Here is a 13,244-nt window from a genome sequence, read left to right as displayed (position 1 = left end):
GTTTTTCTGGACCCTCTGCTGTACTACTACGGCTTGTCTCAGAGCAGACAGAAGATCAGCTCTGTGTTTAGGAGGAAAAAAACAACCTCATCATGTAACACACAGACCAAATCCACAGATGCTACTAAAATCAGGCTTTTTGTTTTCCATAACTTGCATTTTTGATGTTTTATAATGAAATGATATCTTGCATGAATTGTTAAAATGCTACTACTGTACTTGTTGAGTTTGTCTGATCAAAAGCAGAAGGAACATGTAACAGTTGCCTAGCCATAAATGTATTTTGCAAAACTTAGATATGGTTTAACTTCCTTATTTTTTAAAGTCACTTAATTTTTATTTCACACGATCTTTGACTCAGACCTCAGCAGGTTGTTTTAGCTATAATACTGTTAAGACTTATATACGTAAATATCTGTACTCTGTGATTGTAGTTTACATTGATTGTAGTCATTCCTCAGTAATGTTGCTGAGAACTGGAAAAGCATTGATATGTAAAATGAGGGAAGGTCAAATGATTTTCAAAGAAATGAGGTCTTGATTTATTTTTTTAATAAACTAGTGAAATAGTAGTCCATGTAAAGATTTCTTCGTGGAGGGGAAAAAAAATAATAATAATTTATGTTAATCAAGCAACAAAAGAAAGAAAGAAAATCACACGCTGCTCTTGACTGAAGAAATTTAGTAGCCCTAAAGATTAATCTAAATGTATTTATATAAATGAATATGTCTGCTTGAAAGAATGAAGAATATGATAAACAAGTTGCTATAAAGTGTGCATAATTAGCCTGTATAACCATTGGTGTTTCATTCATCTGGAAGAACATCTTCTTGATCTTTATGAGAAGTGGTTTTATTTCATTTTAACATAAAGGCATGTTGTGTGTCACCACAGTTAAAACGGTCTATTATGATAAATCACTAAACCTATATAATGAATTTATCAATCGTAGAGAAATGCTTAATAATTGCATTGTAACCCATTAGATTTTAGCCGACTAAATTTACTGTAGATTTATGACTAATATATGACTTAAACTATATGGCATTTTTGTCAAAAGCCTATGACTAAAACTAAATCACATTTTTTTTTTTTTTTAAATGAACACTGTATCACACACGTCTGTGTGTGTACTTGTTCTCATCCTCTCTTGCCTGCACTTCTTCTTGCCACTGGGCTTCACCTTGAGCGAGCTACTCCACCATCATATATGTGCTATGTGTAAAGTCTGATTGTTTGGCAACATCATCCACAAACAAGCGAAGGAGAGCTGTGATTACAGCTATAGTTGTGCTGATGGGATTGTAATGTCCTTTGCACCACCAACCAATGGCATCTTGCTGTACCAATGTGTTTGTTTAGCCACCAGAGGCAGCAGCGAGGAGGGGAAAGCTCTCTGATTTGCTGGAGAAAGACAAAAAGCACAACTATACCAACAAACACAACTAGTCAAAAAAAAAAACCTCTAACCTGAGCTGAACACTTTAAGCTGGGATATGATGGTTATTGTTTTGTTCTAAAGATTAATTAAAAAATGTCAGATAATTGATGTTCAGTGTCTTCAAGTGCCAGTTTTAAATGACTGCTTGATATGAATATTTGTAATATTTGTCTGTGTACAATAATATATCCTATAGCATATATACCCAGACAGCACACATACGTTGTGCCGATGTCGAGCCGACCTACAAAATTCCATCGGGACGATATCGCTCAGGGAGCGTTTGCTAATAGGCAAGATGTCTCGGCGACGTCGGCCTCTGATCGGATATGCTCTCCGGCCGATGCTGGTACGATACATCCCGGCCGCTCTGCGTGGACGCGGTTCACCGGCGTTTTGCTCATCTTTACGGACCACCCGCGGCTACCGCCGCTGGTTTATAATAAAACAATACACACCACTCTCAAGAACAGACGCAACTTTATTAATATTTTCATTTATTTCATATTACATGTACAAATACAATAACATTTACCAGATGCTTTGATCAAAAGTGGATAATTCGGGATTATTTGTAGTCTTTTGAACATTAACCATGATTTTACTACAGCTTTTGCAGTAAAACCATAGAAAAACAAAATCAACCATAGTTTTACTACAATCACCATGATTTTACTACAGCTTTTGCAGTAAACCCATATTAAAAACAAAAATAACCATTACTACAGTACTTGCATGGTTAAATGCAGAGATGTATAAAGTACTAGAGAACCATACTTGAGTAAAAGTACAAGTGCTCTATCAAAAAAGTGACTTGAGTAGAAGTAGAAGTGCTCTTTAAGCACCACACTTAAGTAGAAGTACTAAAGTATTCAACATTTTTTGTACTTAAGTATTGCAAGTAGTCTATTTTAAAATTTACTACTCAAGTACTGAAAGTAAAAGTAGAAGTATTGTGTTATGTAGCTATTAAAGAAAGAAGTCAAAAGTTTGAACATTTTGTTTTTACTATTTCAAATGATTAACCTAAAGGACAATCACAAATCCTTTGACTGTAACTTCTTGTAAACAAAAAACTGTTACTAGGGTTAGTTAGCCCAATTTGCAAAATGATGTCATTAATAACTTACCCTCATGTTGTTTCAAACCCATAAGACATCAGAAGGGTAATTTAGAATTTTTTGAAGCATGGAAAATACATTTTGGTCCAAAAATAGCAAAAACTATGACTTTATTCAGCATTGTCTTCTCTTCCGTGTCTGTTGTAAGACAGTTAAAAACAAAGCAGTTTGTGATATCTGGTTCGCGAACGAATCATTCGATGTAACCGGATCTTTTTGAAACAGTTCACCAAATCGAACTGAATCGTTTTAAACGGTTCGCGTTTCCAATACGCATTAATCCACAGATGAATTAAGCTGTTAACTTGTTTAATGTGTCTGACACTCCCTCTGAGTTAAAACAAACCAATATCCCGGAGTAATTCATTGACTCAAACAGTAGACTGACTGAACTGATGTGAAGAGAGAACTGAAGATGAACACCGAGCCGAGCCAGATAATGACTCGTTCACGAGTCAAGAACCGTTTCTGTCAGACGCGTCCGATTCGTGAACCGAGGAGCTGATGATACTGCGCATGTGTGATTTAGCGTGAAGCAAACCGACACACAGAGCGTCTGGAACCGAACTGATTCTTTTGGTGATTGATTCTGAACTGATTCTGTGTTAATGTTATGAGCCCATGTGCAGACAACGCCAATGACGCCATTGCATCGAGCGCAAAAGAATCGGTGAACTGTTTTCTTCAACTGGTTTATTGAATCGAACTGTCAGAAAGAACTAACGTTACTGGTCACCCGAGAACCGATGCAACCGGTTCTTGACTCGTGAACGAGAAATTATCTGGCTCGGCTCGGTGTTCATCTCTCTCTTCACAGCAGTTCAGTCAGCACGCGCAGTCTCGCTTGATTCGCTCAATGATGTGGCAGCTTCATCAAACCTGCCATCTACAGTTCTGGCAGTGGTTTGTAATGGAATGATTCGTAACATTATTATAATTGTAACGAGTAACGATGCAGCACATAAAAAAAATATCGGAGTAAAAGTATTAAACTCAGCGAAAATATGTACCGAAGTAAAAGTGGAAGTAGGAGAAAAAAATAATACTCTAGTAAAGTACAGATACCGCCTTTTAGTACTTAAGTACAGTAGTGAAGTAGTTCTACTTCGTTACTATACATCTCTGGTTAAATGTTGTATGAGTATAGCACCTTTTGACAATACTTATTTCAAAGTAGGTTTACAGAAATGCATGTTTCAAGGTTACAGTTTAAAAAGCCAGAGATGACTGAGACTCACTGAGAAGACCATCTAGTTCATAATAAAAAGTCATGTGTTCAGTGCTGTCAGCATCGCATGCTAACTTTATGCCAAGAACTTTTTAAAAAGAGTTACATAAACACAAAATAAAACCAGGCAAACAATACTAATTAAGCAATTAAAATGTTTTAAATTGCATGATAAAAGTTCAAAAATATTTTCTGATAAAATCTTACTAAACAAGTCTCTAGTTTTGTATTCAGTTAACATTAACATTATCTTTCAACATTTTTAAAGTGATGCTTACAAATAAAAGGGGACATGTAGGTCCACATAACTCAGAGAGTAAATATTGTTCATTTACAGATATAAGAGACGTTACAATAAAGCAGTTTGAAAATCATCAAATTTACCCTTATAGGCAAAATAAGGATAATATTTGTTTTGTGTGTTCATGTACAGTTGTCGTCTGTAGTCTTTGTGAGCGTTGGTCTCATCTGAAGTCTTCACGAGTGAGTTTGGATTCAGTCTGGAGCTGCTGTAATCTCTAGAAACCTTGCGGTGGCCATCCTGAGATAGAGACAGGAAATAAAAAGGAGAAAGTTTAGAATAGCTGCTGCTGTTCATATTATTTCAGACAAAATATTATTTATTTAATCACATATAACTGGAGTGCATGGTTATTAGATGTGTTGTGTGAATTCTAAACTATGTATTTTAATTTAATTTAAACAACAAAAAAAAAGTGTGTCCGAGCCCCAAATATTATTTGGAAGGCTATTTTCAAAGTAAAATACCAATAGGTTTTACTTCCTTTAGTGGACTTTGATAAATTATTGGTGTTAGAATTTAGTGACCTCACTACAGGCCATGCACCATAGATGCTGCTGCCTCAATCTGAGCTTATTTTGCTATGTACATATCTGATTTAATCACAAGTAGGTTTAATAAACGCACATCCACTTCCAATTAACCAATCAATAAACAAAAATCGACACACTGCCACTAATGCTCTCAAAAATCAGTTTATTGATGAAGTGTTTCATGTGATCCCTGTAAATGTAATATTTGTGGAACAGGCATCTCTTTAGAATGGAATATACATTTCAGTGGTGGAAGGTGGAACATTATATTTGTAATTTATACTACCGTTAAAAGTTTGGGGTCAGTACGATTTTTTTTTACTTCTTTGAGAAAAATCTCTTCTGCTCACCAAGGCTGCCTTTATTTGATCAAAAGCAAGTAAAAAAACTGTAATATTGTGAAATATTACAATTTAACAACAGTTTTCTACATGAATATATTGTGAAATGTAATTTATTTCAGTGATCTAAGCTAATTTTTATTACTCCAGTCTACAGTGTCACATGATCCTTCAGAAATCATTCTGATTTGCTGCTCAATAAACATTTTTAATTATTATCACGGTCTTATCATTTATCAAAAGTTAAAACAGACATTTCTGTTTCAAACACTGTACTGTTTTAAAACTTTATTCATCAAAGAATCCTGAAAAAATGAAGGAACACAGCGGTTTTCAACACTGATAATAGTCAGAAATGTTTCTTCAGAAGCAAATCAGAATATAAGAATGATTTCTGAAGATCATGTGACACTGAAGACAGGAGTAATGATGCTGAAAATCCAGCTTTACCATCACAGGAATAAATTACTTCTCTAAATATATTCAAATAGAAAACTATTATTTTAAATTGTAGTGAACTGTATTCATTTCATAAATTAAACTGTGGTTGCCATAAAAGACTTTCAAAAACACAAAAAACCATACCTTCCCAAACTTATGATACAGTTGTGTATGTTCAAGATTGTACTTACTGGTCCTGCAGTTTATAGCATCTTGGAGATGTTGTCTGACAGCAGCAGTGGGCCGTCAGGGTGAGCAGGGCTCTGCTGGCCCTATAAAAAAAACAAAATTGTGTGAAAAAAGCTTTTAAAGACTATTTAGTTATCATTTACATTTGTGTAATGTTCACACATTGCTTGTGATTAGTTTAGTTGAGGTTGACCTGGAATATCCTACATTAAAAAAGTCTATGGCCAGCACTACAGATTGTGCTACCCTTTTGATGAAAGAAGTCACATCTGATTTGTTACGAACATTAGTGACAGAATCATCAGCCAATCAAATTTTGACATTCAATGACAGCACACCCTCTGGGTCTAGAGACGTGACTTAGACTGCCCTTTTAGTCAGGGATTTCCAAAGTACGAAAGTGAAATTCAATGAAAAGAAAATACAGCCTACAGACCTGGTTGCCAATCTACTAAAATGCTTTTTTAAGGTGCTATTTTGCAGAAAAAAAGAGAATAACTGAGAAATGAAGACCTACAACTGAGAAAGGAAGACCTACACCTAAACTGAAGGCCAGCAACATTTTTACACCAAGCACAAGTTATTTTGTTGGCCGTGATTACTTTTTAATCTGAGTCAAGGGACATGAAAAGAGTTCTTTATTATTTGATGAGTATTGTATCATGCACATTGTTATAACAGAGGTCGACCGATTAATTGGTTTTGCTGGTTAATCGGCACCAATAGTTGATTTGTAGAACTATCGGTTATCTGCAAAATCCATGGAGATATTTTTCCGTGTTGCGTTTGTTTTGCCATGTGACACTGTGCGCTGCACAGAGTGGGAAACTTCATACGCGAGTTTAAATGCAGCCGTTCACATAGTTTTCTATTAAATAACATTATATTAATCTCAAATCATTGTAAATTTACATAATGACTTCACCTTAGGCTATGAATTATGTATTGTGCATTTTACAGCAAAAACGTTGGTCTTTCTGTGGCTCTAATACAGTCTGTATGCTTCATATAGAAAGCTGTAATACAGATTGCGCGTTTTCTTTCCGTTTGCTCTTTTTTTTTTTTAACACTGAACTTTAAACACATGTGCCACATAGTTCATTCCTGAAGCAAACTTATGTCCGTTTGGTGATTAAATAAACAGTTTTAGACAGCTGCTTGAATTGAATGTGTCGCATCCGGTGTGTGTGATAACTGTCACTTCTAAAAAAAATAGCAGCAAATAAAATGTGACGCGTCCGGTGTGTAGGGTTGGGTATCGTTTGAATTTTATTGATTCCAATTTTATCGATTTTATCGATTCTGCTTATCGATTCCTAGTTTCGATTCCAATAAGATAAAAAATCCAATATAAAAAAATTGAGTCAAACATTTAGATGTCAAACATGTTTCTGTCTTTTTACAAAGCATTCTGTTGCAGCTGAATAACATGAGCAAAAATCATCAGCTTACAAAACACTGCAAGAGGAATTTTGCCTGTGCTTAAAAAAAAAAAAATACCATAGCAAAAACAATTAATTAATAAAAATATTAAAGTGTTAAAGACAAGTAACCAGTCAGTAGTAAGACATGAACAAACAAATCAATTAGCAATATCCTAAATACAACTAAACAAAATTTCAGGTACAGAAACTGTAATTAAAAGTTTAAAAACACTGCATAGTTTTCTTTTTATAAATAAAATAAAGAATAATCAATTAAAGTTATTAAATATATTCAGTCGAGATCAGTGAATGATTTTCTTTTGTTTCTTTTGTTCTTTGATTAACATTAATGACAAACAGCGCGTTTATTAGGCTGTTGTCTCTTTAAACAAAAATACTGTACGTGTGTGTTTTCTTTCTCATCTGTTTACATTCATGTAAGACAAAAAAGTTTGTGTTTATGATGATATACTGATGTAGTTTTCTGTATATTGGTCGACAAATATGAAAGAAGTCAGTTTCGGCTCGGAACAACCTTTTCTACAGTTGAAATACATGGAATGGTTCGAAAACGGACACAAACCCGGGAACCCGCAGCGTGACCGCAGACCGCTGCTCTCATTCAGTATCCATTTTGTTCAGTATTCATTTTAAAAACTATTGGTTTATAAATCGGTATCGGCCAGTGTGGTCCAAACTAGCTATCAGTATTGGAAAAATCCACTATCGGTTGATCTCTAGTTGATAATACTGTGGTGCTGTGTGGATGTCCAGAAAAAAAAAAAGACCAAATCAATACCGGTGGCTACTGGTGATACATTGAGGTCTAATGAAGCGAAATGATCGGTATTTAGGAGAAAATGAACACTACTTACAACAGTATTACCTTTAATCCATAGCCTGGGCAACCAGCTGTCAGCACGTTCACAACTGTCTATAGAAACTGTCTATAGAACGTGACTTCTCTGTCGCATGACAACAGATGCACGGGCGAGATACTGGAGCTGATGATGCTGTTTCCGGCGCAGCATCGTGATGTCTATCAGCCATCGGCGATGGACGATGGCATCGTCAATCAGGCCAACCCTAACCAGGATGACATAATTAAACAATTGTACACAACTGTTGTACACAGTTTTTATAATTTATTAGCTAAACAAATGCACAGCTTCCACCAATAAAAAAAAATAGTTAAAGCAAGAGTACAGCACCAACTACTGTTACCCGGATGAGCCTGTGTTATTACATTTTACAGGTTTTTATCCAGGGATAACATGCATCGGAATGTCGCAACTGACCAATCAGAATCAAGTACCCACAGAGCCATGTAATAAAAGTAATTAGCTAATGGTAAACTAATCATTTACAAAACATGACTATGTGTTCATAGATGATTAATAAGTGATGTTAATATTTTTATCTATGTTCTGTAGATTAAGTTATAAATAACTTCCAAAGCTTTCTGCACCCACAATCTAAAGTGTAAACTACTCATCAGTTGTAAATGTAAACTTTCCGGTTACAGGTTGGTTGATTTTGTGTGTGTGTGTGTGTATATATATATGTGTGTGTGTGTGTGTTGTAAAACATTTACAACTGATGAGTAGTTTACACCTTAGATTGGGGGGTGCAGAAAGCTTTGTAAATGATTTATAATGTTTATTGAGATAATAGTACAATGTTGATATTTCAATGATTTATAAGTGATTCATAATATATTAACTAGTAACTATTAAAAATTAAGGATCTGTTTGATTTTTTTCGTGATTTTTTTTTTTTTTTAAATCATGTTTTGTAAATAATTAGTTAATCATAATCTTATTACTTGTAAATGACTTTTAAAATGAATTTACAAAAAGACAAATTATTAGTATATCACTTATTAGGCGCTTATGAATGTTTTGTAAATGATTAGTTCATCATTAACTACTCACTTAAAAGTGACTTACAACTGAACTTTATTATAAATTGTTACCAAAAAGTCACCCACACCTGGGAAGACCTGAGGGAAAGTAAATTAACAGCAAATTTTCATTTTGGGGTGAACTATCCCTTTAACCCACACTAATCTAGCCTACTGCTGAAGTTGTTGATCAGCCCCGTCATTGTTGTTGAGAGCCTGTGTGGGGCATAATATGTGCATTAAGGGGCGGTCACACTGCACTTTTCGTTCCACTGACTTCCATTCATACGCATGCGAATGCGTCAGACCGGAAACGCAGGCTCATGCGAAAATTTTCGCATTTCGCTGCATTCGAAAGTTCAAGTTTGGTGAACTTTGACCTGCGAATTCGCATCACGTGAAGTCGTGGGACCAGTAGATGAATGATACGTCACTGCGTGACCTCTCTGTACAGAAATTAAAAAATGAAGTGCTAATTTTAGCCGTAGCGCAGCATCCTATTTTATATAATACATATTTAAAAGATAATTAAAAAAGAATCTGTATGGTTCGCAGTGTCAATGGAAACAGATGGCACATTTGAATGAGGACACGTTCTATATTTTTTTATTGTTTAGTGTGTATATTTATAGAGAGAGAGAGAGAGAGAGACAGAGTGCAATATAATAAGACGCTTTCGACGCCATCGCCAAAGACACAGTAAAAGCACAGATTAACCCATGTTGTGATAAGGGGAAACCGTTATATCTTGCTCCCGCCCATATTCGCAGCGGCGTCCGAAATAATTTTGCACGTTCAAAGGCTAGTGTGACCACACCTTTACACATATGGCTGAGTTAGCTGTAACCAGTGTTGGGGCTAGTTACTCAAAAAAGTAATATATTACATATTACATATTACTCTCAAAAATAGTAATGCCTTACTTTACTTTATTACTCCCTGGAGAAAGTAACTAGTTATATTACTAGTTATATTACTAGTTACATCTTTTTTTCTTAATTACTCTATGATTGCCTGAGATGCATCAGATGGAGGGAGAACATACAAAGGAGGAGTGTTCTTTAGGGTCTTTATCAGTGGCGGCTCCTGCCAATTCTCTCAGGGGGGACAAATGTTTGCTCTATTAATGAGGATAGGTCACCCATTCAATTGATAAATTAACGGGTAGTTAAAGATGTAAAGGGAACCGAACTACTATAGTATTAATTAAAAATAAACTGACATTAGGAATCAATCTCTTGCACTCCTTATTTTTCTATATCCGTGTTAACACTATTCATCAGCATATGAAGACTAACACTAGGATTTGGTTTTTCCAAAAAAATACTTTTTACTTTTCGATTTCAGTTTAATAAGAAATAATTGAAGTCACATAAATCACTGTTTACACAACTCACTTATATTACTGCTCGTCAGTACACCTGTTCTCTAATCAGCGGTTAATTCCATCAGGTGCGTGATTTCACATAGAGCAGCTGTTACTACACAGAGCCGTTATTAACTGAGAAGATGCGCAAATCCAGTTCATTTTCAGCGTTTATTGGCACGGTTTTATGAACATATGGTTCACGCACCTGATGGAATAAACCGCTGATTAGAGAACCGGCTTTACTGAGATGCGCATTAACGATCGGCCGATCGTGATCGGAGCACTCCTACAAAATAATTACTGAATCTCCACCCGTCGAAACTAGCTTTCTGTTGCTGGGAACCTTCCTCTGAAAAAGAGCTAGCCATTGTTGACGCTTCCATTTTTCCCCATCTGTCTGAGCGTGCCGCTCTGCTGCCGGCTGTCGACCAATCAGTGATGGTAAATGATACCTCGTGCCAAACCCAGACCAATCACTGTTCCATTCACGCCCTCCTTCCCTTCCCTTCTGTTCTCTGTGTTGTGTGCCTTGTGTGTGTGATGAAGGTGCTACTGGCAAATGTAACGCAAGTAACTAGCTTGGGAAAACTGTAATAAAATTACCATTTTCAGACGAGTAATGCCTTACACTACTAGTTACTGAAAAAAGTAATATTATTACAGTAACGCGTTACTTTGTAACGCGTTACACCCAACACTGGCTGTAACAGAGATGTGTAAGATGTGTACAGGTATCTAACAGTTGTTTACTGAAGGCCCTGACTGAAACCTCACGGTACTCACTGTCTGACAGCAGGTTCACTCAGACTCTGATCGTCATCACTGAAGAATCCAGGAACAAAACAAGCAATCTGACACAGAGTCAACAATATTTACTCTACAGTTCCAGGTTCATTAGAAGGAAACAAGCTAGAGTAGAGGTGAAATGGAGATAAAAGACAGAATAATATATAACAATTATAATAACATGTAATATACATATTCTACTACTAAAAATATAATCTTAAAATAACACAATCTATATTTTTAGTTTTAGGTTGAGTGTGACTTACGTTATGATGTCAGGGACTTCTTAAAATTGGTGAAATGTATTCTGAAAAAGGCATATTCATGTTTTTTCATGAGCTTCTTCAGGTCACCTGTATTTCTAAGTCAGAATCTCCCTTCAGAAATGTTGAAATCTTGGAGCTTCACTTCTGTTCTGTAGAGTTTATTTCTGTCCTCCTGAAATCACAGAACAATTTGTATTAATATCTGTTTATCATGAAATATCAAAACTCATGTGAACTTGATTTCAGCCGATTACACTCTCACTGTAAGTGACGTCATCGATTCAGTAAATAAGCCTTTTCCAATAACATACTGACAAATCACCAGCAAAACATTCAAAGTGGCATCAAAATATCTCATACACACACGAAGATTTGATTAAAAGCCCAGAGTTTCATCAACAAGAGCTCAATCTATATAGTTAGCCTACCTGAAAACCGCTAAAATGCTAACGGACTTTTCCGAAGAAACTAAACCGTTTCTATAAAATAAATTTAATTGAAACATGTCAATAACAAGCAAGAAACGTGTCAGGAACATTTATATGTAATATTTGTGTGATTTTAGGGACTAAACTTACCCAAAACAGTGTAAACTGCAGCAAGAGACGGAGATTACTGCTTGCCAGTAACGGTTTTTGTGTTGATGCCCCGTTTCCATGGCAACTCTGCTCCCCGCTCTCGCAGGACTCAACGCGCACACAGCATTTACACAAACAAACATCTAGAGTTAAAGCATTTATAATGTACAGTCTCGTTCAATAATCATTCAATAATTAATTTAAAAATCCTTTTGTTTTAATCAAATCGAAGATTAGATTAAAAGCCCAGAGTTTCATCAACAAGAGCTCAATCTATATAGTTAACGTTAGCCTAACGTTACCTGAAAACTGCTAAAGTGATAACGGACTTTTCCGAAGACACTAAACCGTTTCTATAAAATACATTTAATTGAAACATGTCAATAACAAGCAAGAAACGTGTCAGGAACATTTGTATATAATATTTGTGTGATCTTAGCGACTAAACTTACCCAAAACAGTGTAAACTACAGCAAGAGACGGAGATTACTGCTTGCCAGTAACGGTTTTTGTGTTGATGCCCCGTTTCCATGGCAACTCTGCTCCCCGCTCTCGCAGGACTCAACGCACACACAGCATTTACACAAAGAAACATCTAGAGTTAAAGCATTACATTTATAATGTACAGTCTCATTCAATAATAAATTTAAAAATCATTTTGTAGTTCAGAAGCAACAATAGCTCACCATATTATTTCACCGGATTATTTCTGGAAGCCTGTAAAAGAGTGAAAAACACGGTGAAAAAGCAGTCAGGACTTCTCTTTAATAACCCGCTTTTACATTTTCCCTCCGAGAAACTTCTGAAAACGCATTAAGGCGTTAACATTAATGTTACCGTGACCGTTGACTCAAAAAGTTAATAGTAACATTATTTGAAAATGAGCCAGACTCTTCAGCTGCCCATAGACTGTATAAAACACACCGTGTGCCTTACTAGTACTTTTTCAGTGTCACAGAATTAACAAAGTAGTATTTTTTTGTCTAATTAAGCTGAAGTGAAATCGTAACGTTACCTGAAAGTCTCAGTTGTCGCTGGGATTATCCTCTTCTCTCTCTCTGGGTGGCTAAAAGAGACGAATACTGGGCACGCGCACACAGATAAGCGCGGCATCGGCCCGCAGTCGTGAACCAACTCAGGGCCGACGATTGATGAGCTGGAGAGCAGAGCACTGACCAAATTATATCGGCCTCCGCCAGGCCGATGTTTTATAGATGTTTTAGGTATAGAGGCCGACGTTTCGATATTGGGCCGACGTCGGCCAGACGTACATGTGCTGACTGGGTACAATCATATTGTGTCTTTGAAATTTGAAAAAATTG

General features: G+C 35.9%; 2 protein-coding genes and 1 long non-coding RNA gene across 7 annotated transcripts in view; 2 read left to right on the top strand and 1 right to left on the bottom strand.

The window, feature by feature from the left end:
• LOC127942362 (proteinase-activated receptor 1-like) overlaps positions 1-13,244 on the top strand; it is a 64,346-nt gene that overhangs the window by 22,118 nt on the left and 28,984 nt on the right. The gene's annotated exons all lie outside the window — the stretch shown is intronic.
• LOC127942360 (proteinase-activated receptor 1-like) overlaps positions 1-13,244 on the top strand; it is a 56,579-nt gene that overhangs the window by 14,351 nt on the left and 28,984 nt on the right. The window lies entirely within an intron of this gene.
• Positions 1,906-13,203, bottom strand: LOC127942363 (uncharacterized). Of its 5 annotated transcripts, none has more exons than XR_008149292.1 (10): positions 12,938-13,203; positions 12,609-12,639; positions 12,375-12,517; positions 11,923-12,275; positions 11,773-11,823; positions 11,345-11,516; positions 11,076-11,201; positions 7,896-8,106; positions 5,599-5,679; positions 1,906-4,332 (listed from the first exon to the last, which is right to left on the bottom strand). It is a non-coding gene; the product is annotated as an uncharacterized LOC127942363 (long non-coding RNA). The 5 variants fall into 5 exon arrangements; XR_008149294.1 differs by lacking the exon at positions 11,773-11,823 and having other exon boundaries at positions 11,923-12,065; positions 12,225-12,275; XR_008149291.1 differs by lacking the exon at positions 11,773-11,823.

This window comes from Carassius gibelio, chromosome A21 (assembly GCF_023724105.1).
Source record: "Carassius gibelio isolate Cgi1373 ecotype wild population from Czech Republic chromosome A21, carGib1.2-hapl.c, whole genome shotgun sequence".
Classification (NCBI taxonomy): Eukaryota; Metazoa; Chordata; class Actinopteri; order Cypriniformes; family Cyprinidae; genus Carassius; species Carassius gibelio.
The sequence above is the reverse complement of the archived record's forward strand: the minus strand, read 5'-3'. Positions and strand labels throughout refer to the sequence as shown.